Consider the following 27,567-nt stretch of genomic DNA (forward strand, 5'->3'; position numbering starts at 1 on the left):
CCCCCCTGAAAAAAGATACTTTAATAGGAAACTAAGAATTGACATGTTCTAAACACGTATACGTGGAAAAGAGTTATTGCAGTAATCATTGAAGGTACTGGTTACTCAAGGTAGTAATTGTCCCATTGTGTCTCCTGCCAGGCTGAAAACAGTCTTCACTTGCAGGAGCAGGCCCATGAGTTCCAGAGTTAACAATGAGCTTAGGAGGGAGAGAGGATGATGTGGGAATATGGACAGTCAAACCATAATTCTGCCCTACCATGAATCCCAGCAATGCTATACTGTTATGAATAATAAACACTCCATCTGAGTCCAGATTAAATGCAGAAGTTTGTCCCTGTCAGGCAAGAGAAAGGTACCGAGACAAAACATAGTCTAGGAAAGCAGAAAATCTTTATCTACTTGGACAAACTGTATGTCCAGCACACTCATATTAAAAATAAGTTTTACATTTAAAATAAGTAGTCTGTGACTAAAATGAAAGTCTAGGAAGATTACAAACGGATTTGAAAACAGTGACTTGTGCCAAATGTGTCTTAGGATAAATAACTATTTTTATAATTTAAGTGGAGCATTTCAATGTCAGTGTGTTCCCTTTCAAAATGGAATGGAACATTTTGATTGCTCAATTTGAAATTATTTTCTTCTATGGAATGTCCTTCACATTATATAAAAGAGCAGAATTAGATGTAATTTATCATCTTCTACCTAAATGCATTCTTTTTTATTAGCAATAATTATTTAACATACATCTGTGAAAGTCCAATAAAATGTTGGGTGCTTTTGAAATTTCACAGAGAAAAAAAAAAAAGTGAACCCACTGAGTTTTATAAAAACAGGGAAGCTGTCTTCTGTTTGTTTCAAATGTATAAAAAAATGCTGTCATAATAATCCAGAGCAATTATTTACAGCTCTTATATTTTCCAGTTTTCAAGGAACACCATGGAGTCTAGTGAGTTCTCCAAGCTTTTGGTCCCAGAGCAAGAAACACCAGTTTCCAAGAGCTACCCAGAAAAATAAAAACACTAAAATAAAAACACATCCTCAGGGAGCAAGAGTTCTGGCACAAAAACTATCCTGGGGCAATCAACTGCATAAATGTAGCTAAGTATGTGCCATCTGTGAAGGAATTTGTCCAGTGAAATCAGCAGCAGTTCTCTTACAAAACATGCAATTGCTTCAGGATGTGGTTCTATGCAGGTAAATTCAGGATATCTAAAGCTGTTGCCAGCCTGTTATTTTGAAATGTCTGAAATAGTAACTGCATTTTGTGTGGCAGGGTTTACTGCAGAAGCCATAACACAGAGAAGCTTCTCGATGTTTGTTCCAGCATTCAAGTGACTTGTTTACCCCTGAACAGATGGTCATTCAACCACAGCATACATCAGCTGACACCTTTATTGCCCTAATAAGGATCGGGAAGAATCACTAACACGTTTCTATCTTGTTAGCACAGTGGGATGTACAGGCTACAGCATAATGCTGCTAAGTGCCAGAGGTATCAAACTAGATGGATCCACCAGGAGTGCAGCAAACTGATCTGCCTTGTTGTGTTGTCAGAGCCCTGGTCTTTTTTTCATTGGTACTGGATAAAAAAGGCTTTTATTTCTCTCCTAACAGGTTTACTGATCTGCAGTATTTCCTGATTTTTCTTTGCTTTTACAGGGTTATATAATATATGTAGCTCAACCAAGGGCCACAAAAGTTGTGGGAAAGTATTCATTGCTTGAATGGAATTTGTTCTTTGAGTTACACTGAAAACAAGGATGACAAGACTTGTGAAGTGGGTATAGGTGTCATTCCAATGGGAACTGCCAGGCCCTTGGGTGAAGGGAACAATAGTACTTTGTGTCACAGTGTGGGAGTGTACCATGGGGTTGTAGGCTGTACCTGTAGTTGGGAGGGAAGGGAGAAATATGCACCCCCAGAAGAGCAAGACCTCATGCTGAGGGATCTGCACCTGCTGTGGGCATCCAACTGCTCCTGGTGCACACAACACCAGAAGGAAAGTTAGGGTTCATAGTAGAGCCCTTTACACTCTGCCACTTGTAGTTCCATCTACATAGTGTATTTCTTGGATCCAGAACAAGATTTGGGGCATCATGTTCAGCTTTTCAGAATGCATTAAATGTTGCAGTGCTTAGAACTGCTACAGCTGGCCCAAAGAAACTAAGTGCTGGAATATCTGTGTGAGGATGCTTCATCACCAATTTCACTTGTTTTGCTTAAAAAAAATACCTTCTATTGGTTTATGTTTTGTGCAAAAGTAGACCTCTTGTAGCAACGGCTGATGCACAGCAGACTTCCAAAACTGATAAAATTATTTGAATTAATATATGTAATAGTTTTGTCTTCTTAAATGCACAAAAGCAAAATGTTTTAGAATAAAATGAAAGCAAATGTATCCATCTTGTCTCTGCAAAAGATCTGACCAGAGCTACATGCACATTGTTTGCATTGTTCTTGCCTTCTGTCCAAAGACATCCAGCAATTCCCATGACCATTTTCACATACTGCATTTCTAGCATCTATGTTTGTAGAAATGATGCAGCAAAAACAAAGTAATATGTAAGTTCTGGCAATGTATATGTCTGAAACTCTCTAAAGATTTATTTTTATGGTTATTCACTGTAATTAAGTCCATTCAAAAGTAATTGGGTCAGACAAATGCTGTATGCTGTAGTTTACTGCTCAGCTAAAAAGCAGGTACAGTACAGCCTGTGGTGCTTCTGTCATCTGGAAAATGTCTCAGCTCTGAAGGTACACCATTGAAGATATCTTTTGTCTGACACATCTGTCAAAATACAATTTGATTATTATTTCCCTTTTTACTCTTATTAAAGCAATAATCAAAATATAAGGAAAACAAATTATGGCAACTGTGAAAGTAGGATTTCCCTCACAGGTAAAATCTGTCCCAGAGGAATTCCAAGCACTGAAACTGTGTTAAGATTACTGTGTGCATCAAAGGGGAATATTTAATACTTTTAATAATAAAATTGCATTCCAGAAATAGTTATATAACTTACAAATTAGGAACACCAGCATTATCACCAGCAGAGACAATACAGTAGATTCTCCTAAAAAAATGTTCTGCTAAAAAGTTAAGAATTTATCAAATCCATATAACTTGAACTTCAATCAAAATTACTGTCCTTTGATCCCACATTGCTGCTGCCACAGGGATGGTCTGGAGCCAGGGTAGTAAGGCACAGACAGCAGAACACTTCAATTCGTGCACCAGTTTAGGGGATGCTAATCTGATGCTGACATCTCCTTGAATTTTGATGGCACTCTTTGAGTGACATGACCCTAGGAAGCTTTCTGCATGTGTAAGATACTGAAAAAGGAAGAGCATTCTAAAATTTAATAACAACAATGATATTTTCTAATTATTATTGCTGAAAAAAATTAAAAATGGAATTAACAGATTTCAGTTCCAACATATTGTGCTACATCTTCATGACTGCCCCTCTTTAAAAAGAAAACATTTGTACTTTCATCCATTTATTTGATTTTACTGAAGTACATTCTGCACCTACGAGTTGCAAACAGCTATGCTTTTATTTGTGCAACTGCTAGTAAAATCACACTTCTGGGGCTTACTGACATCAGTACTTGATTTTCCATAAAAATACACAGGGTTTTTATTTTTGCAGCGTTGCTCAAGAGAAAATCTCTTCTCCAAGCCCTGTTAGCCCTATATGTGACACCGTTGAGCAGGACGGGAACAGAGAACTCCAGATCAGAAGGCTAAGAAAATGAACTCTCTCCTTTATTTCAAATGTACTGCTGTATATATAGAGAACATCAAGAAGACTCTTTTTATTGGTCTTAGAGTAAAAACATCTCACACCATTGGTGGGCAGTGAATGACGCACACTGGCAGAACGTATCTATAAACAATGTGAATAACAAGATAGATTAGAGAATTATTTACATTCTTTCCCAACTGCTTCCCAGGCTCTCACCTGGTTAGAAAACCTTTCTCTTTCTCTCTGACTGAGCTGAGAATATCCACATATATGCATTAAAATTCTTCTACATGTATATAGACATGCACATTTTAGGATGCATTTCTTACTTTTCATTAATATAATTTTTTGCAAGAATATATATTTTACACAAAGAGGATCCTCAGATAACATATTTTTGTAGTTATTCCCATCAAAGCAACATGCCCACTGTTATGAAATACATTGTCTTTGCAGAATACGTGCATGGGGCTGATGTATTGGACACAGTTTCTAAAGGAGATCTGTATCTTTATGAAAAATTAGTTTTAGGGTATCTCAGATGAGCTGAGAAACAATGTTTATAGGACTGAATCAGATCCCTAGGTGGTTTGTTAAATTACATCAATGGAACTGATAATATTTGGATTTCCAGGTTACAAATTATTTTCTAAACACCAGCAAGCAATTAACAATTGACAAAAATTTATTCAAGTGTCCAGTAGTAATCAAACCTCCAAAAATCTTCACAAGGTTGAAGATACTGATGCAGGGCCTTACGGGAGGTCTGAGCAAGAGAGAGGACAAGGATAAGAAAACCAGTGTCTTCTTTCTACCAGTTGCCAATTTGATAAATATTTCTTGGAGCTGGTGTTAGGTGTCAGGCAAAGCATCTGAAATGGGCAAAATGTAATACATCATATAAATAAAAATGAAACTCTCAGCATCTGACAAAAATGCCTGCAGTGCAATACTTTCCAGTCATAACTGATTCTCTTAGTAGAGAAAGGAAACATACTGAAAGACTTATAGCCCTTTACCTTGCCACAGAAAATAAAAATGGCTTCATTCATGATAGAAAAACACTGGCATATGAAATATAATTTTTCTCTCAAAAAAGTATAATTTTAATGCAAAAGAAAGGCAGAGAGCAGCTGTAGGATTGTTTAGTATTCCAATCTGACTTGCCCACTTCAGAATGTCTGTTCTAAGTGAATATTTAGTAGTGCAGCTGGCATTGTTACTGATTGAAGAACTCCACTTATCACATTGAGCATCTTACTATCCTGAAAAAATCTCTCACAGCTTCTTACTCAATTTATCCATCATCTGAGCTCAAATTTCTTATTTAGTTACTTTTTTTTCCCTCTTTTTGTCTTTTTCTTTTGTTTTCCTTCCCTCCCTTGATCTGCTACAATCTTGTTGCCTTCCCCCCTCTAATTTTCTTCTCCCTCTACTTTAACTTCTCCCTCCCTGACCTTCTCACCCTTCCCTTTACTCTTCCTCATCTTTATTTTTTGAAAGGTCTGAATATTTACTTTCCAAATAACAAAAGAAGAATAAAAAGAAACAGCTATGGAAACCAGATTTAATTAAATGATAACCATAAATTTGTAGAAAACTTTCTAATAAGAGAAGCCACATGCAATGTTTTAGGGACTAAGATGTAATTATTATGTGCAAACAACATCATCATTAGACCAAATTCTGAAGTAGTAGCTACTGCAACATGGACTTCAACAAAATGTGGCAATTTTTATGCATTTGAAAATAAGGTATTTTGCTTAGCACTAAGGTGATGATGGTGATGGAAGCAGGAGAACAGGATATATAAATGTAGAAGAGGCAGAAAAGTCTGAATTTTCAGAATATTAAATGACTCTCAAAAAGATTACATTCCAAAGGTCATAAGAGAAAAATATTTGTTAAATGTGTATCCGAATGGGGTTTTTTCATGCTCAGTTAGTTGTGCATCATACTCTACTTGTTCTGCTGTGCTTACCTCCCCAAGAGTTCCAGAATGCTGCTCTCTTTTTAGCCCAAATCACACTGAAAATATCATTTGTATTTACACTGAGTCGTAAAAATAAGCAACTAAATAAAACTATCAGGAGCAGCCCTATCAGCAGATACATGTCCTGTAAAGGTAAAATATGTGTGCAGTACAGCATCCTGCACTTTAACCTTTTAATTTCGGATACAGATTATCTCAGTTTAAATTGTTTTTGTACATCAATATTCCTGTCTCTTCACCAGATTCAGTAATAAGTCTTATATCATTAGAAATGGCATGTATTGATTCCTTCATGAAGCAGAGACCCATATTTAACAATAATTTCCATAGTAAACAAACATGACACACTCTAGGAATAGAAAAAAAAAATCATTCCCTTTTTCTTTATTTTTGTCCTTTTCTTTTTGTTAAACAGAGTGTGCTTTGTTAGATGTATGCTCACCCCTCTTGCTTTACTTTGGAAGTCTACATATCATGCTATGCCTTAAGCCATTTTTCTTTTAATTTAAGTGTGGAAATAATAAAAGGACCAAAAATGCACCCTGTTTCTAAGCTCTTATTGCTGCTGAATATAATCCAGAGGCAACCTGAAGACAAGTATTTAGCAACTCAGCAAAGATACCTCCTTTTTTGCATGATAATATATTATTTTTGTACAGTACATTTTACTTCAATATTATTATTTCATAAGTTATAATAATATATTCAACAGGTAAATATAGAAAAAAATGCAATTTTAATATATCCAAACCCCATTTATAAGCATTATATAGTATATTTTATTTGAATGTCGAACAAGCAAATATTACTTTTACAAATGAGAGGTAGCAAAAGCAATATCTTCCCCAGAGAAATCAGCAAAAATACTTTTATGTCATCACCTACACTTGAGATGCAATTGCTAAAACCCCAGATTCTTTACAAGGGACTTGAGGTACTTGCTGTGTCCAGCTTCTTGGACAGTATTGCATTTTATTCTTTACAATAGTGCAGTAAAAGGCACAATAAAGCTTTGATTTTAGGAGTGTTTCTGACAGCTACCTTTCAACAGCTCTTAATTATTATTAAACTTTCTCAACCTTAACGTAGAAAAGATGCATTTATCAACAGTCTACCCATCTTCTTAGATTATAGTCTTCTTTTGTGAAGTGGAATCATGGAATGTAAAACGCAAGATCAATTGCTATTTTGGTATAAATTATTTTAAGTAGATCCTACTTTTCCTAACTCTGCGGGCTGTATTTTCATTTCTACAGGAACAATTTCATTTTAGTGGTAGCTGTCTAATCGATGCAAATTCCAAATTTAAAGGATGGTTAGAATCTACTAAATAATCAGAATGGAAATACAAAGAAAAATAAATGTGTATCCTTCATCAATACCTTTTCAGTTTGTTTACTTTTTCTGTTGCTTAATTTTGAAGGTGAGGAAGTATGTCTTTTCTGGAAGCTTCACTATATGAATCATCTTCATTAGAGAATTAAATTTTGTACTGTAGTATGAAAAATAGGACTTCCTTTTAGACAAAAGTAGAATACTGGTTACATATTTTCTCTAAATTACACAGCTATGTGCTTTTGAAAACAGAATTCTAATCTAAAACCCATTCATTATGTGAGCAGATCTGTGCTTTAATTGCTATAACAATGCCAAATGCTGCACTTGCTTAGAGGTAGAAGATTTTGTGGATGAAAGTATATTTTGCTTCAGGGTGAGACTGGAATGTAAACAATTTAAATTCCTTTTTTTTTTTTTTATTTCTGTTTTCTATTTTTATGTTTTGTTTTTCATTTCTATCAGGTTTGTCAGTGTATTTTCCGTAGTCATCTTGAAAAATCAACATCGTAACAAAAGAAATAATTTGTTTTGTCCACACGTAGGAGAAATGTCCATTGGATTTTGTGGAGTTGTTTCATATAGTAGTTTGAATCTAGAGAGTAGAATCATAAAACACAGATTACTGTGTTTTATTATTTACAAGTTTGCTTTTCAGTAGCTAATGAACTCAATAAATCAGAACCCTTCTCCATAATCTCAGAACCCACTGACAACCCACTTGGGGAGAAAAAAATTGCTGATTGTTCTCCTGGGTACTCAGCACCCACAGGCTGTGACCTCCCTGAACAATGACATTAGCCTTATATGGCCAGTCCAGTATGATCCTGGTGCAGGATGCTCAGCAAAGGTGACCCTGAGCAGTGAACAGAAATGGCTGCAGCACAGGTAGGTGCTGGGTTGGCAAGATGGCTCCAGAGGACAAAGTGGCACTGGAGAGGATAACTCTGCCCTGGAAAACCACTACCCTGTCGGTGTGCTCAGGCAGCGCAGCAATAGGGAGGTGCTGAGAGCTTCTGGAGCATGCTTTGGTCTGCATTGTAGAAGACAAAGCTTCCCTGGGGACAGAAATCCAGACTAGCGTGAGCATGCTGCAGCACAGCTGTCAGTGAGCTGCAGTGTGCACTGGGGGAAGGGCAGAATACAGCTTTCAACCCACCAGTACATGCCAGGCACACTGAAATACCTGCTGCTCCAGCAACTGGAAATCTTGACCATTTAACCCATTGTGGTCAGAAGCGAACTCTCAGCAGCATTTTCTTCTCTCAGAGCATTTCTTTCCCTCCAGAGCAATAAAAGCAGGAGTAAGACATCCAGAAGGGGCTGTAGATGTGGAAGGAGTAGTATAAATTCAGCCCACATTCTTTCAAAGACCAGGCCATAATTCTGACTGGCTCATACATCTTCTTTTTTTTGTTGGTTTTTATTCTCCAGCAGCTCTGTGGTGACAGTTCAATTCCACCAGGAAGATCAAGGGACACTCAGTGTCACTGCACAGCAACATGACTCACCCGACCATATTTTGGCTTGCTGCCTGTCCTCACCTGGTGCCTGCAAAATCTCTCAGCCATATCTCACTGGCACAGCCTTCTCCTGCTGCATGCCATCGGTCCCAGCTCTGAACACGGAGAGAACCCAAAGAGCACAGCTGAAACACAAGAGCCTGTACCAGCCATGGGCCTGGAGGTACACGGGTGTGAATGGTCCTCCTGAGTGTTGGCATGGATGGGCAGGGCCCTGTGAGGGCAGGATGAGGGCAGGGCAGTAGGGAGAGGTACGGGCAGTGTTAGAGTAGGGTGCAGTCTTTGCTGACAGGCCTGCTTCAGTGTGGGGTTTGGAGCAAAGAAAGGAAAAAAAGGCCAAACAAGGGATATGATGCCCTGGAAGATGCCCAGAGAAGCTCCCACATTATATACTCAAAATTATGTGTTACGTGTTTACAGATTTTGTGCCAATGCCCACCACCTATGTTAGACAGTGAATCTTTACCTTAAACCAATAGAAGAGTGTCACCATCACACCAATACGTGGAGTACAAGAAGAAGGAGAAAAAGGCTAGGACACGCCCAGATTCCTCCATCTTGTACCCCTGAATCACATTCTAAAAACCCCAAAATTCTACTTTTCCACCCTGTGCCAATTCACCTATTACACTACTCAAACCCTTTTGGCTTCTAATTCCTCATACAGAGTTGGCAGCCTTTCCCAGGGGCTAAAATCAAAGCCACAGCTGTTTTTGACTTCTTGCAAGGTCCCCAAGCCCCCTGCCAGCATCTCAAGACAGCCAGGACAGCCAGAGGGATGTCCTGGACCCTGACAGGTACTTATGGTAACTGACATACATCTGCATACATGTATATTTGAAATCATGTACTAATGAAATGTAGCAATAAGCAACCTGATTACCTTCCGATCCTTTGACTGGTGGTTGCCCACACTGAATAAAATGTGCTAAAATTGTAAACTGAAGCCCTTTGATACATAGAAAAATTCACTGTTACACTGTAACTTATTTTCCCAGAATAATTTCTTTCATAATAGTATTTATCTTTAGGAAAAAAATAATGAGAAAATAGCAGTTTTCTGATTAAATGGCAGGTTAAAAATAACTTGTCCTCTGTTACATTAGTACAGTGAAAACTGAAGAAAACAGTAGAACTCAAGAGATTTTATAATTCTAAAATATGAGTATATGTTTTAAAGATATAACTGCTATGTAAGAAAAAAATAAGTCACAATTTTCCTCATTTCAAAGATTTGTAAAAATTTTTGCACATTAATAAAACAAAAGGTCTGTTGAAAACTGCAGTCTTTCTTAATTGCCGGGGGAAAAAAAACCAAACAAAACTTTTTCTAATAATTTCTAGAATCTGACAGGACTCTTTTAGGCCTAGTTCTGTAACAGGCTACTGTCAGAGACAGACAGCTAAGTGGATTCTAATTGGGAAAGATAGATAGGCACCTCCAAAGGCAATTACAACATCCTAAAACTGACCTCCAAATTTGATGACTCATTCTCAAAGTGTTTCCTTTGATCATAAATAAAAGCATGGACAAATAATTTGGGTTTAGGGACCTGAGACATTTCAGATCAGAAAAATTAATCATGTCCTTATATTGATATCATATGTGAAGTTTAGACTCTTAAAAAGAGAAAAATATGTATAATCTTAAGTGAGACAGCTAGCAAAATGCTTTTGTTTATGTAGCACTTGGAGTAGGTTAACTGACCTAAGAAATTTTTATCTGCTTACTTTCTACTCAAAATTTCAAGTATGTAATCTAATTCTCCTAGGGAAGAAAAAAAAATCTTTGAGCAGAAAAAAAATTATAGATTTCACACATACACAGACATTCAGATGTATATCTTAATTTCCAATGTTGCTTCCTCAATAGCCAGGGGAAGAAAGGATTTTGTTTGCACAAAAAATCAAGTCTTTAGATCTGCTGTGCTTACTTTGTACAGATAATCACTGTAAACAGACAGTAGAGAATATTCCCTGTGCAAAATCCTGAACTGGCATACAGATACCATAATTTCTGCATTTCTTTCAAATACTCTTAAACCTCAAAGATAGTGGAATGAAATAGCGAAGAAAAATTATTTTAAATCCCGATATTTTGACATACTAGATCAATAATTTCAGCTGCACAAGCAGAGCAGGATTAACAATACTGTTTAGTTTTATTTTAGATAAGGAATCTGCAACCACTGGCATCCTGATCTGATCCCTAGATTGGGAAACCACAGTAGGTACCTATCATTCATCTTTCTGTCCCAGGTTTATCATCCTGAAATTGTGAACTAAATAGAATTAATCAGAAAATTAGGAAAGAAAATTTGTACTGGGCCGATGTTATTATCCTGTGTTCTGTTCTGTTTATTGAAATACTGCCATCTTCATTATAATATTCTTCTGAAATTTATAAATCAGTACTTACCATTAAAAAAACCAAAACAACTAAAATATAATGTTTGATTTCAAAGTGTTTTATGTAAAGCTTCTCATTGTCCAAATGTTCATCTATTTTTAACCTTATTGGTTTTAATTCAATTCCAAATCAAGATTATCCATTGCATTTAAATGTTTACCTAAAGATTTATGCTGATTCCTTAGTATTCTGTTCGGTTGAGTGCTTCTTGCTGTGGGAGGGGTATGTTGTTTTGGTTTGGTTTTATTTGCTGCTATTTCATTCTTTTTATTTCAGTGATCTTCATTCAGGTGGAAAAATAGAAAAAAAAAAAGTCAATAATAATTTCTTTCAATAATACCAGTAGCCTCTTGCAAAAACACTCTACAAAAGCAATTATTGAGACAATTTTGATTTCATTGTATTTTAACATAATTTTTTTCTAAAATTATGATTCTATTGCTAAGTCTATTGGCACAAATGTTTCTTTTTGGTTATTGTTTCAGACTTTATTTTTTCTTTTAAGAAAATTGTCCACTTAAAATTATTATTAACCTTTCTACTCTTAAGAAACATTTAGCTGTCATTGAAACATTTAACTGGATATGTTAATTACAGGAATGTATCCCTGTCCTGATTTCATTTGAGACAGAGTTACTTTTCTTATTAGTAGCTGGTACAGTGCTGTGTTTTGGATTTAGGAAGAGAATGTTGATAACACACTGATATTATGGTTGTTGCTGAGTAGTGGTCAAGGACTCATCAGTTTCTCATAGTGTCCTACCAGCAAGGAGTCTGGAAGGCACAAGATGTTGATAGGAGGTACAGCCACGACAGCTGACCCAAACTAGCCAAAGGGATAATTTCATACCATATAGCATAATGCTCAACTGTGCGGAAAGCTGGCTGGGTATTGGCCATTGGGTGCTGAGGTGATGCAATGCATATTGCTTGTTCTGTATTTTCAAATTCTACTATTACTGTTCTTCTTGTTGTTGTTAGTATTAATAATAATAATAATAATAATAATTCTGTTTTTATTGTTGCTGGTTTTGTTGTTATTATTTTCGGTTTGTTTTTTTGTTGTTTTTTTTTTTTTCTGTCTGATTAAACAGCCTTTATGTCAAGCTGGAGGTTTTAGGGTTTTTTCCCTGATACTTTTCCCCATTCCACTGTGAATGGAGAGTGAAGAAGCAGCTATGTGTTTAGCTGCCTGCTGGATTACTAGCTAGGGGAGGGTTAAGCAGTGTGGAAAAGTAGACAGGAAATTAGTTGAAGCCTCACAGCTTTTTGGTCATATTTCAGGTGTTCTCTTAGGTTCTTGACTGAATTGAATCTGTGCTTTTGTACTTCTTCTGTGTACTATATTTGAAGGAAGATTTGCAGGAGCATGAGGAGGAATTCTCACAAAGAAGCAAAATTAATATATGGAGTTTCAGATGGACAGACCTCATTTCAGAAGTTATGTCTTCTCCTGAACAATTTATTAGACAACATTAATGCCTTCATGACCAAACAGTGTTCATTGTTGCTGGTTCTTTCTGCAGTATTATGGCACTAGAAGTACTTATTTCATTCCAGAAGCAGCTGCAGAGCCAAAAGAAAAAAAAAAACAAAACAACAGGAAGCAAAATCTCTCTATGTTGGATCTATCAGAAGAGTTAGCAGCAAAATTCCTGCAGATGATCCCATGAGATCTATGCATACAGAAAGAGTTAAATAACTTACTGTATGTCTTAATCTCATTTTTAGCCCTGTAGACCTCACCCACTGACCCTTTTCTTTTGAAACTGAAGGCACTATCACTGCTCTATCTGTAATTTGTCTGCTCAGTGGGTAATTAGTTTTGCACTCACAAATGCATTGGGATTACATTGAGGGAATACACTGAGGGTCAAGTCCTGCTTGAAAAACTGAATTTCCTTTATGATGAAGTCACTCACTTAGCTGATCAAGGGAAGCCAGTTGATCTAATTTATTTTGGATTTCAGTAAAGCTTTTCATAATGTCTCTCACAGTCTTTCTTATGGACAAAATGTCCAGCAGACAGCTGAATAAGCACATCTATGATGGGCGAGCGACTGTCTCACAGGCCAGGCACAAAGGACTACAGTAAATTGTTACATCAAGCTGGTGACCAGACACTACTAGGGTCCTGTAGGGCTCCATTTTAGGGCTAGTTCTCTTCAATGTCTTCATAAATGGCTTGGATGCAGTATTTGAAGGCATGCTAATTAAGCTTGCTAGTGACACTAAATTGGGAGGAGCTCTATGGCCCTTTGAAAACACTGAGGCCCTGCAGAGAGATCTTGACAAATTAAAGGGCTGGGCAGCCATGAGCAATATAAAGTTTAACAAGAGCAAATGCTGGTTTCTGGTTCTATGATCATGGTTATGAGCATTCTGTCCTCATCCATGTCAATGTGCCTGCATTGGTATAGGAGAGAACTTGTTATTCCAGAGATAAATACCTTTTAAGTATTTAAAGTATACAATATTTTAGTAGAGTTCTTTTAAATGTTTAGTGCAGATGCTGGCAGAAAAAATTCTAGTTTCCTTATCAATAAACATCTCAGGGAGCTGTCCTTCATCCTGTAAAATAAAATCAGAAATTAATGTGTTATCCAAAAGCTGTCAGCTGTTTATCTACATAGTTTTCTAGTGTATTTTGAGTCATAAACTAAGAAAGTACCTATCTAGAATTTCTATGTGGGAAAACAGGGACAATATATGATATTTTTATATTAGGTCTACACCAGAAAGATTCTTTTTGCAACCAAGAGCAACAGAATGTATAAATATTCTAATTAGAGATCTAAGTTTAGGATAGCTATCTTGACAGTACAGATGTGTGACTGAGTCATTTTAAACTCTAAGTGTTCATTGCTGTTAAATCTATATACTCATTCCTACTTTCATAACTAATCAAGATGACATTTCACGTTTGAGACATGCAGATTTGAAGTCTGTCTGCTGACTCCTTTAAAAGTGTAATAGTTGTATGATTAAACATTTCAGGGGGATAAAAAATGTTCATGGTCTATGCCATGTTATCAGAATTTAAATGAGTGATGCTTAAAAAACACAGTACGATTGTGGAGTTAAAATGCAGGGTTTCTTTAACATTTGCATACAGAATTGAAGTAAATAATAAAAATTAAAATCTTAAAATAAAGTTTCTTAGGTAAGAAAGTAATTCAGATAAAATAAAACACCGTAATAATTTTGTTTCATTCCCACTGACCTAGTATACAATGTCATAATGAAATAGGATAACACCTAGTTAAAGAGTTTGATAGACCTTTTGTGTCAGACACAGTTTTGAATCTTGAAAATATCAATATAATCTATTCATCCAGGGCATCACTATTTTTGCTCTTTTACATTTTAATTAAGAAAACAGAGGGGATCCTGACAACTATAAGACTTGTTCCATCTAAAAATTGCAGTACTAGATATTTTTCAAGTCAAAAATGATCTTGTTAAAAGTTCTATGTCTTAGATATGAGCAGAAAAATCTTAACATGACTGATTTACCTAAAAAATCTGATGATAAATTTTCTTGATTCATAGATAAGAAACAGCACATGGATGCTGTTCATTCTAGGTTTTATTCTGAAATGGAATTAAAGGAATTAGTCCCTTAACTTGGTAATGGTTCACTGAGATGACTGTCCACCAAAGTACAGGTACAGTATCCAACTGCTGGTTCTGTTGCTGTTAAATTCTAGCTCCAAATGGATGATTCTGAGTTTAAGGTTATAAATTTCATGTTTTTTCACAGGAGAATATGCAGGTAGAGTAGGAATAAATGAATATAAATACTCCTCTTGTTTTAAGAACTGTAAACATGTTTCAATTTCAACAGATAATACGTGTTAATATATAAAAGCTAAATCATTTTATATTAGAAAATTAACAAGACCCCTCAGAAATCCCTGATTTGAATTTTGATAAATTATAACCTTTGATTATGTTATATTGTATCTATACTATATTAAATTTAGGTTAGCTCTTCCTTCTGCTTTCCTTCATTCACCTATTGTTCAAACCAGAAAGATGACGTTGACTGGTGTATTTTTTTCAAACATCCCATGTATGCATGAAATAGAAAGTTTCAAAAAACATACTAGGAAACTCCTTGCATTCAACCTGATTTATATCTAGGTGCTCCAGGTACAAAATTGTGTTTGGCAATAGATGAAGCAGAAGATGATTACATGGTAAAATATGTCTGAACAGCTGTATGAACAGCCTGTAGCAATATAATGCTGTGATGCCAGCTTCATTCAGACCTAAAGAGATGTCAGTTGAACCTTTAGTCTCATCTAAGGCTGCTGCATGTCCCTGTACAAATATCTGAATATAAGCATAAAGCTTTCTGTTATAGTTAGTGCTAACGTGCACTTGAAACCTCATGGAAAATAACACAAACCTCATTTTTGTATTTATTCATAAAAGCCTGTTACAAAACATAAAAATATCCCCAAGTAAACTCTTCAGCAAGGAAGATGAAATCATCAATATCACATTACTCCTGGTAAAGAAACCCTGTCATTAAAATCACTCTGCTGGTTGAGAACTGGCAATACTGGCAGCTGAGACGCTTCCCAAAACTAAAACACTCAATCTTACACTCAAAGGGGAAATACAAAGGTGAGCAAACAGCAAAGGAAGGAGAATTTACTAGGAAGTATGTATGGAACAGCTTTAATTGCTTATTATTAACATTTTCCACAATAGTATTACTTTAGTTATTTTCTTTTTTTTTTCAAGTAATTATAAATAATTACTTGATACAACAGATATGATTTTCATCTTTTTTTTGGTAAATTGTCAACTTGCTTTTTTATTTTTGTTTTATTTTTGTTTATTTTTTTTTACAAATTTGCTAATACACATCATATATTACATGGTCTGGGACACATTCTATCTGCCTGGTTCATCATACCCTGTGCTGTATAGGTAAATTAAGTCAACCAAGCTACGTAGTCACTGATCTCATACAGGAATATACACGTGACACATACAGTCTTATATTCCATGCATTCTGCACCTAAAATGGGACAAAAATTGCACACAATATCCATGACTTCTGAAAGGAACCACTTCTGCAAACACATTCTTCCCTGGTGATTAATATTATAATTACAATTATATTAATTATATTAATTAATAATTAATATTATAATTAAAAAACTGTCAGTTTTTTAATTATACTCCTCTTACATGCAAAGGACAGTTCCTTATTCCTTCCACGACATTCTCTTTTGTACACAACTCAATCCTTAGACTTATATGGTCTAAAACTGAACACCAATTATCAAAATATTTAAGGAATTTAATTCCTACGATGGATTTAGTCCTCCTTGTATTGCATACAGCATTCATCGTTGTCTCATCTTCCCCTTTCGCTAATGCCACCTAAGAACACCCTCATGCCATCCATTTCCACAAACAGCTGTTGTAGCCTGTGAAATAGCCTGACAGAAAATATACCAGGTGGCAATCATAGAGGTAGCAGAACAGCCAAACAATGTACAAAAAATAAATAATTTTGAACTCTTCCTCTCTGGACGGCTCTGTTAAATGTGGGAATTAAACAGCAAAAGGATAACATAAAATGGTAATTCATTCTGGGTGAGAGTTGACTCTAGGACAAATTCTGAACAGTATATGTGTTAAACTGAACACCTCCACTTGTACACACATATACCCACATTCCCACGCACTGACACTTATGAAAGTTACTGACATGTATTCCTATATTGTCTAAGATGTACCCTTTTTTTTTGTGTATGCTAATGTGGGTAATGCATAAAGGCGCACTTGTAAGAATTTTGAAGAGACTTTTAAATCGTCGTGTTTTAAAGAAGCTGTGTTTATTTTTTTTTCCTTTCTAAGTCTCTGCATCATGAATATGCTGCCTTTTAGGATGTCAGTCTCCTGACTTCTAGAGCACAGTGTCTGGACTTTGACAGAGATACTCGGTACTGATTTTATCAAGCTATATAGTAATAAACAAAGAAGACCTCATAGACCTATTCTTGATGATGTTGACACTAACTCATAAAATCAATTCTTTTCAAAACCAACAAATTGTTAGAGCATAGTCATAACTTTTCTCCACCAAGGATTTTGATTCATTTAGCTCTACCATGTGATTTTCATTACTGTTAAGTACAGTTATCCCTTGTGGATAAATGGAGATGGAAAATGCGCAATACAAAACAGATTTGTCAAAGTCTGAAGATGTGAAAGCAATAATCCTATTTAATTTAGAAAGATATTGGTCTGGACTGAAGTTTTCTCTCTAAATTTGGCAGTCATTGAACTTGTGGACATTTCTCTGTTTTTGCTAAATACCTTTATATATAATATGTTTTAAATAGTTGTATGGTTATTCCTTTTTCAGGAGTAAGGTAAATGATAGAACAAAGAGAATGTCCTAGGGCCAGCCTAAACCATAAAAAGACCCTGGCACCTGACAAGTATGTAGATTGGAATGGATGAAGCAAATGTAGGGTTTTTATAACCTACGAAGAGATGGAAGATCAACTCCTCATAACCTCCCCATTACAGTAACTGTATTGCTGGGCATGGGTTAGATTTTGCTGCTTTTTAATGATTTATATCAAAGAACAGTATTTAGCATGGGAAATCTTTACACACAACTTTTGTTTTCAGCAAGAGATTTCAGGTGAAGTTAAAGCTGATATAGGTGAATCACTGAGCTGAACAAAAAAAAGAATAAAAAAGTAAAGAAAAAAGAGAAAAAAGTTAAGAAACAAGTACAAAATATTCACCCTGTACTATTTTACATAGGCTCTTCAAAATAAATATAGGAAATTCTTGAGCAGATTATCTTCCTCTGGAAAATTTGAAAATGTATCATGAAATATATAACATATGGAGATGGAAACTAAAAACCTGGATGAAGTTTAGAGGTCACTATGGTATTTTCTTAGTTGTTCAAAATATTTAATAGCCTCTCTAAAACCTGAATAAATCAGAATTAAATAAGAGAGTATAATCATGCTTTGATATAAATAAACCACATGCTCTTGACCATATTTCATCTTTACAGATATTATTATTATTTATTATATAAATAATATAAACATATTGTCATTGTTGTGCAAACACAGTTTAAGCAGCATTATTTCATCCCTACTAAATTTACTTGTACTCTGGAGGGTTTTAAAAAATATCAGCGACTGCTATTTTTTGAGTTTATATCTGATCCTTCCAACTATCTCCATGTGTTTTCTCTAATTTTACTTCCATGAGATTCAACTGCAGAAAGAACTCTATGCTTAATTTGATGAAGACCCTACTTACTGTCTAGAAATAAAAATCTTTTTTGTTATCTCCAAGATGGAGTAAGAAGCTTTCAATTACAAAATAACAATCAATGATGAATAAATAATCTGAACATTTACTTTGTTCATCACTGATGTTCTCCAGTGATACTTAAATGCCGCTGAAGTGTGTGGTTAAGAGACAACTTTCTATAAACATAATTATCCATAAATAGCTAAATAGATGACTCTGCATTGCTATATAAATAAAACTCCCTTTTCTTGTCCAGCTAATCGTGTTTGCATACTGTAAGACCATTAACACAAAATGTTATCCAAATTATTACAAATTTACCAACCTCTCATTTAGGGTTTCACTCAACTTCAGGACTTTGCAAACTAGAGCTCAGAAGATTTGTGGCACATCTATACTGACATGGAAAACAGAGCAAGGAACTGATCTCATACTATTGCTAGTTAAGTATTATTGTGTTCCCTTCCTCTGTTTTGGACAAACACAAATAGGTTTGTCGAAGTTCAGATGTAGGAACCATTATGGAGGTTTGTCACTCTACAGACTGTTTCCAAACAGTAAAATGGCCAAGATTGCTCCAGTTTCAATGGTTTGTATCTTACCTATTACTTCAAGAGAATCCAGAATCCTTCAACCAGATAAATTGGACTCTTACCTTTAATTACCCCATATATCTACATCTCTCTCTCCTTCCATCTTGCAAAATTGAGTCTGAAGTTCATAATTTATAGATACCAAAGTGTTTGGGCTGCAAGAGAAAACAAAACAGAAAAAACACCAGCAAGACAGTCTTCTCTTAGCTTTATAAAGACATGTGTCTCTCCCTCTCTTTTGTTTACAGAGTAGACACAGTGTCCATGTCTTCTTCTGTCTTCTTATTTTGGATGTATTCACATCTGAAATTAAAATTCTGCTGAACTTCAACTAAAGTTTTATTTTAAAAGTAAAGGGGTAAAAAAAAATAACATCTTCCCACCCCAAAACCCCCAAACCAACACCAAGCCCAAACAAGCTTTTAAGACTACTAAATCAATATCCTTTAATTAGAAGGTTTTTTCTCATTTGTCTACTCTAAGAGTTATATTTAATGTCTTTGTATTGAAGGGAGAGATAATTCAGCCCAATCTACTGCTCAAGTCAGGACCAACAAAGATCAATCTTCATTTAGGCAAAGTAGGAACAACTCCAAAGATGGAGATTGCACAGCCTGGGTTTTGATGTGCTCCTCCAAGAAAACTTTGACTGTTTTCTTGTAATCACACATCAGGTAGCTGAAGAACACAATTAAAACCCCCTTGGCTTTCTCTTCCCTAGTCTCAACAAATCAAGATGAAGTTCAGTAATGGCTATGGGATTCATTGTAGGAACTGCCTCCAATTGAAATAAAACAGGCAGAGGTCTTCAAATCAATGTGCAAGAATATTTGGTTGAAATTTGCAAGGAAAATTGTGAAAAGCATTCACACAAACCCCAAGACCTTTTTTGCTCTATTGATAGTTCTCTATGCCATTTAAATGTAATTGGAATAATTTACACTGTCAGTATGATGGAAATAAGTCCCACTGTAAAGGATAATATATCATATTTTCATCTTAACCTACATCAGGTGATTCAAGAAGCTAGTAGTCATTCTGAAATGAAATCACATCACATTGTCAGAAGGCCATGCAGAATTATGAAGAACTGCATCTTCTTAGTGAACCGTTTTATTCTTTATGATGGCTAGCACTGTTCTATCCAAAAAGTAGTAACTCCAGTTAGTCCAATTTGGAGTGAATAAAACCACAAAAATAATTTGGAGTGAATAAAATGAAAAAAATATGCTTGGTAGATTTCTGCATATTTTTGTGGCATTTCCATCTCTCCAATATGTAATTTATTCTTGACTTTAAAAACATTTTTTCTAGAGAAATCCTACTGGTACAGATACTTAGAATGCTTGTAGTACTAGCAATGACAATGTTAGAAGAAAGAGATTGGGGGTTTTTGGTTTTTTTTTTTTTGTTTGTTTGTTTGTTTTTCAATAATTAAGCATTTGACTATAAAATCCCACTGTGGAAGACTATACTTTTAAACACTGAATTTCTTAAAACTCAAAAGTCGATGTTTGCTTGCCTTTTGCGCATGAGAGACAAGGAAATTTACATACTGAGTTTAAGATATTTTGCTACATATCACTTCTATTTATAATGCTTAAATGAGCATGACAGGGAAAAAAAGACCAAGAACCTACATACACAATTGTATTTTAAGAGTTTCCTTTTCTGTCAGTAGCTTTGATGCTTTGATTATTTGTTAGAGTCATCACAGTGACCACCACATATTTCCTGTGAATAAAACTGACGAGGACTGATTGACACTGACTGTTCCCAAATTAACATTTCCATGGCAGCCAACATCAATTACCATCAATGACGGGATGCTCATCTAGGAGAATCTGAACAGCATTGCAATATAAACCAAATCATTTTGGTTACAACAAATGCAAAAGAAGCATTAAGAAATAGAGAGGGAAAATAAAGGAAAAATAACTCAATGTGACTGTCACTACAAGCTGTATATTTGCTGCTATAAACAAGAATGAAAATCATTAGGAAGTAAAAAACTTGAGACTTCTGTTCTTTTTATTTTCACCAATATCCATTGTAAATATAATTCTTTATGCTGTAAAAAATGTCTTCCAGAAATATTTACACAAGGATTTTTTTTTTTTTTTTTTTTTTTTTGAAAGGCAATGTGTTCAGGTTCTTTTCTTGTTAACAGTCTCTTGCATTTTGAATTTCTGGTAGGTCTAGGAGATTCAGAAACCTTGAGTAGACTCAATGTCTTCATTTTCTTTGAATCATATGTATCTGATGAGAATCTTGTTAAGATGTTTGGGTTTTTTTTTCTCTGCTCTTCTAACTTATTACTTTTCTAACATGCTACTATTCTATAAACTTTCAGTTAAGATTTGGATACATCATCTGAAATTAGGTTAAGACCTGAGCTACCATTTTCCTTTGAAAGAAAAAGGACTGCAGGGCCTCCAGGTTGAAGAAGTGCTGCAGAAAACTCTACCCGATTTCCGTTCAGATATGACTCTAGGATGACAAAAGATGGACATTACTAATTTTTGAGACAGCCAAAATGGGGAAGTTCAAACTCATAACCAGTGCAAAGTAAAATGGTTTCATGGTCACATGAAAAGGTTGGGGAAGGATAAAGTAGGCAAAAAGATTTAATTTCAGTTATATATTCAAAATATTTTTCCTTCACTTTTTTGTAAACTTACTTTTGAAACATAGCTGAATGTACAGTACCTGTTAAAAGAAACTTGCCTACAGTATTCAAAGTAAATACGAAAGTATTACTAGTTACAGTTAGGTATAACTAAATAAGAGTGGAAGTTTGGACTTGACTACAGAGAATTTTAACAGAAAGGCAGAATTTTCCTAGGCTCAAGAAAGCTCATGTGTCTGCAATGTCACTGACCCCAAAACATTCATAATTTTGTTTGAACTCCAGCCATGACAATGGTTTTGTGACCTAGCTATGACTTAATGTGTTGTGGTAGTATTAGATGATATAGTTATTAGGATTGCATGTTTTTAGTTGGCCAGAAATAAACCCAGTTTATCATTTTATTTCCTTAGATGTTGAGTTACCTGAATTATTTTTGATTTTTCAGGCAGACATAGAAGTAAGACCTTGTTCAATTAATACTGAAATATTTGTCTTTATTTGTTGTATTTTCCAGCCTTACAGGAAACCCATAAACTAGGTGCTCTTTCCCCTGTTCTGTAGCTATAACCTGAAAGACTGGTATGCAAGGTATAAAACATCTATAAAACTGTGCATAAGTTTCCCTCAACTATGATTACAATTTGAAATACGCCAAAATATAACTGATATTGATAGTTTATATCCTATAGGTTAGTGTCAAGCAGTTTAGTGAAGCTACATCATTATTTTGTGTTGAATCTCAGCGTACGTGGGATCTGAAGGCAATACATTCCTCTCAACAGTCTATAAACTCAAGCAGATTCATAAGTATGCACATGTACATATTTATTTAGCTGCTGGGGAGAATCAGAAGGGTAGATGTTCTCCTTGACAGTATCTATAATACTAAATAAAAAAGTGCCAGAAGCCTGTGCCTCTCCCCAAGGCAGTCCACCAGTTTATACTATCAGAGTTTAGACTTAGTCTCATTATACCGGAAATTGTTATTGCTGAATATTGTTATCTTGGAAAAATCCACTTAGAAAAGTATACAGATAAGAACTAGGGAATTAACTTGATTTTTAAGTTCTATGTAACTCATATAAGTAGCACTTTTCCCAGGTTTATTTCTTATGTGAATCCTGTGACAATTACTATAAAGGGCATGAAGAGTTTGCATCTTCCTTGAACAACAGAACAGATATCCTGATAAATATATACTGACTGAATTTCCAGTTTGCCTAAACATGCAGTTGGTTTTTAATGTATTTGTAGTTCAAAATCTATAGATTCCCAAACAATCAAAGCTCTTTATTGTGTTCCCATATCATATTGTCCCCCATGTTGTATCTTTATTGAAATAATAGTATGGTAAGGAAAGAGAAGGGAATTAAGTGTGGGAAAGGTGATGTGTCCCTACACACTTCTTACTCAAAGTAATTGTGATCTTACTGTTAAAAGGTTGGCTTCCTATAAATTAATATATAATATTGCTTCAGAATTGATTGCAGCATTGCATAGATTACATCTGACACCTCTGGAAAGCGTGTTTGTGCCCCAGGCATCTCTACATGTGCCTGCAATATTGACAGTATGAGTTATGTGGGTAAATATTTACATACCTTCTGCAAAATGTGCTGAGGGGCACATCAAAAAGCAGAGTTTTCTCTGCTGGAAGTGAAGAGGAATTTGCTAGAGAAGCAATTGCTCTGATCAAGCACAGCATGCTTAATATTGAAGGAATTTCTCTCTCTGTCCATCCGGCATACATTTTCTTGCAGGGACTCTGACCCTTTTTTAACATCTTACTGTCTGTGCATTTTTACTGTGTATAAAATGTTATGCATATGTTGACAGCAATTCTTTCTTCCTTATTTTTTAATACTGTATGTCAAGACCAAATTCCTGAAGGTCCCCTGGTTTTATCTGTGAAACTTCAATTTCTTTCTACATATTTGTCCTTTCAGGAATACCTAATATTTGCAATATGTGGGATTAGGGTTTGGAGGGGCAGGGCGGTGGTGGTCGTTCTTGTTTTGGAGGCTTTTTTATTTGCTTGGGAGTTTTGTTGTTGTTGTTGTTTGGGATTTTTTTGGTGTTTTTTTTTATTTGTTTGGGGTTTTTTTTTCAGATTTTAAAATGTGTCTTTCAGAACTCAATCAACTGTGAAAATTTGATTTTCAGTTTTCCCTTTCCATCTCCCCCTCATATCCTATAGAAAAATAATGCAGTTGGAACTGATATGTCTCCGTGAATGTATTTGGTCTATGATATGTTTCTTCTTCCAATTTTCCTTTTCTTTGTATTACAAAATATCTTTTTCTTTATGTATTAACATAGTTAGTAATATTTCAGTTAAATAATACAATACTAGAATCCTTAACTTGGACATATAAACACTTACGCTGTAAAAAACATGAAGTATGCTAATTTACTCAAGTTTTTTTATATTATTAAATATTAATTTAAAGTTTTAAGGATTTTTTGATGTTTATAGTTTTATTTTCCATAGGACTGCATCTGCTGGTTGATGGAAGCAATAGTGAAGACAATATGTGGATATCTACAGATCAGAGAATTCATAATTATATAGTATTAAAAACATAAATTAGACTGAATTCACAGTATGTGTGTTAGATGAGACAAAAAACTAGCTTGCTGGCAAATACCCACTAACCTTGTTATAATGAGAAGATGTCCTACTCTCATAGAGTCTCTGAGAAATCATTTGCTGGGCTTAGTTATGCCTGGTTTCATTTTGGAAAATATTTGCTTACTAAAATTTAGAAGTGACTTGGAATTTATAGATTTATTAAAAATAAACAAAATAGCAAATTAATAAAAAAATCTACCAGACTAATATTTCAGAACAAACTAAATAATTTTGATCTGTTTCTGATTTAGATCAGAAAAATATAAGTGACTTACTAAAGAATAAGGAATTTTTACTACTCGAGAAAGCTAACACACAGACACACACTGCTTTGTCTTGACTTATACCTAAGAGGATGAAAGTCACATCTGTCCTTGAAGCTTTGTCACTGCTTTAGAGCAGAAGGAAATTCCTCATAATCAGCATGCTCTCAGAGGTTTATGCTAACACAGTCTTGTGGTGGCTTCCAAACCAAAGCTTTGGTCTTATTTCCAGGCAAAAGGAATCTGGTCTGTCTATACAAGTAAAGATACCCATTATGATTGTGCTTAGTACCAAATATCTGCATGAAATATAAAGTGTATTGTATTCATAAAGTCAAATTTAATAAGGTGATATTCTCTGTTGACCTTGATGTCCATGACTGTATCACTGATAAAAAAGTGTATAAGAAATGAATAAATAACCTGTTTCAAGCATCAAAGACAGTTAAGACAGACTACCTTAGATCTCTATTATTAAAGCTAGTCCTGTGAAAAATTTTCTCTGGACATAACCACTTGGAAGTTCCAAAATAGAGTCAAGAGACAAACCAACTCTTTAAGACAGTGGGCAACTGGAGTCCACTGTTTAGATGTGCTTTTTGGATATAGGTCAAAATCTGGGAATTGATAACATATTGCTGGATTGGATAGTCAAGTCGGTTGGATGTTAACACAAACGAGGTTAGCTAGGCAAAGTATAATAATTTACTTAAACAACAATCCATTGCCTATGAATGTTAACTCTAGAGACAGGATTTAGTTGTTTTAAAGTCTGATTGGAAAAGCTGCACAGGAATGTAGTAGGATAATATAACCCATTAACATATCTGTCCAGATGGTTGAACTTTTGTTTCAGTACTATGAACTGTGAAACTCAAGTTCAGTAGCAGACATAGATGCCAGTACATTTGAACTCACAAGAGAGCATAAGTCTTGAGGCAAGAGCTTTCAGTTTTCATCTCCTACGTACATTTCCAGCTTGACATATGGCATGCAATTTGGGCCTAACATTTTTGGCATGTCAGTCCAGTGAAGGGCTAAGAGAGAACTGGGAAATAATTTTACAAAGAGATCTTGACTCAAATTCCTATTAACAGCAAATCAGAGAAATGGGGGGGTTGTGACGGAAAGAAATTTTAATATTCTTCCATGTGAGCATTTTCCAACTCACAGTAAGCAATCATTGAAGCCTACTGTGTTCACTATTATGAAAACCATTTATGCATAGTTAGAACTCCTATGTAAAATTGACCAAATAATGAAATGAAAGCTGTTCTGAGTAACTCTTTGCTTTACTCTAAAAAAAGCAGTTAATTGCTTCCGAATATATTAGAGTTTATTGGTATTGTACAGATGTGGATAATCACTGCTTTTCCCTGTTTGAATAGCAGCCATCTGTTTGTCTTTGAATGATTGCAGCATTTAATAAATACACTTCTGTCTGTATCTGAGAAGTATTCACTCTTTCCCTGCCAGTGGAAGCAGGATGACAAGACACAAAATTATCTTAATCTATTAATATCAATTAATGTATATAACTATTGTAACTGGCTGTCCTGATTTTGATGAGGTAGGTTTAATTTTCTTCGTAGTAGCTTATACAGATCTATGTTTTAGATTTGTGCTGAAAACAGTGTTGATGATACCCTGATGTTTTAGCTGTTGCTGAGCAGTACTTGCACAACATCAAGGCCTTTTCTGCTTCTTTTCACACCTTCTCACTATCAAGTATGATAAGGCTGCATAAGAAGTTAGGCAGGGGACAGAACTGGGACTGCTGACCCCAACTGACCAAAGGGATATTCCACACACATGACATTGTACTCAACAGTAAAAGCTAGGAGAAAAAGAAGGAAGGGGTTAACATCAGCAGTTACGGCCTTTATCTTCCCAAGTAGCTGATATAGAAGATGAAACCCTCCTTTCCTGGAGATAACTGCACACCTGCCTGCTGAGAGCAGTTGAAATGAATTCCCCTTTTTGCATTGCTGGTATGAGCAACTTTGTCTTTTTCTATTAAGCTGTTGCTATCTCAACCCACATTTTTGCACTTTTACCCTTATACATCTTTTCCCCATCCTTCTGTAAGGGAGTGAGTGAATGGCTATGTGTTGTTTACCTGTCTATGAGGTTAAACTATGACAACACTGACTTAGACCAATACAATATTCTTTGAAAGAGCTCCTATGTTTCAGTAAACTCAACTGTGCTAACTAGATGTCAATCAAGTATTGCATTTAGAGAAATTGCAGTTGAGATTCTTTCTCTTTTCATCAGTATAAGATAATTTCCTAAGAACTGCTTAGAGAATTGTTTTCTGTGTTCTTATTATTTAGCTAAAGAAAAAAAAAAAAAGAGAGAAAAAAGGAAACTCAGTAATTTCACTCTTAAATGTACAGGGGCCTCAGAAGCCAGAGTGCTACAGTAACTATGTTATTGTTGTTACTGAGAGTTTTTCTTTTCATGTTGACTACCACTTCAGAAATAAGTGAACTGTAGCCATGGATAATATGCATGATTTTAAATTAATTAAACAACAGTTATTTAATCATTAGATATTTTTTACCCTGAAAGCTGAGTATATAAGAATGAACTCTTTATGCTATCTCTAAATTTCCAAATACAGGCATTTACAAGTATAAATCATATAAGTTACCAAACAACTACTTTTAAAATTCTGACAGTCATTAGGGGAACAATGGAAGATTCCATTTAGATTAATTTTGAAATGTGCAACACTCTGCAATAAACATCTCTAATTTTTTGCACTTCATTAACAGCTACAGCCAAATACAGAAATTTCATATATCACTCTTGAAGTAATATGCATAAGCTGGAGAGTATCAGGATGTACCTTATAATGTATGATGGACAGTGAATAATTTTATGGTTGATGCTTTCAAAGAGTTGCATTTAAATTTGTACTTATTTAGTGTTATTAAGAACTACTGAATCAAAATCTTCTGAGCATCCTGTTATGCTTTATGATGTGAAAATCCTGAAAATGGTAATTTCTCTTGCTATGAAGAAGTCAAAGTTTTGAGGCCAGTCCTTTTTAAAATGGTTTTACCTGTCAAGGAGACCATATGAAAAAGAAAGTAACAACTAATGTTAAAT

This window comes from Vidua macroura, chromosome 2 (assembly GCF_024509145.1).
Source record: "Vidua macroura isolate BioBank_ID:100142 chromosome 2, ASM2450914v1, whole genome shotgun sequence".
NCBI lineage: Eukaryota > Metazoa > Chordata > Aves > Passeriformes > Viduidae > Vidua > Vidua macroura.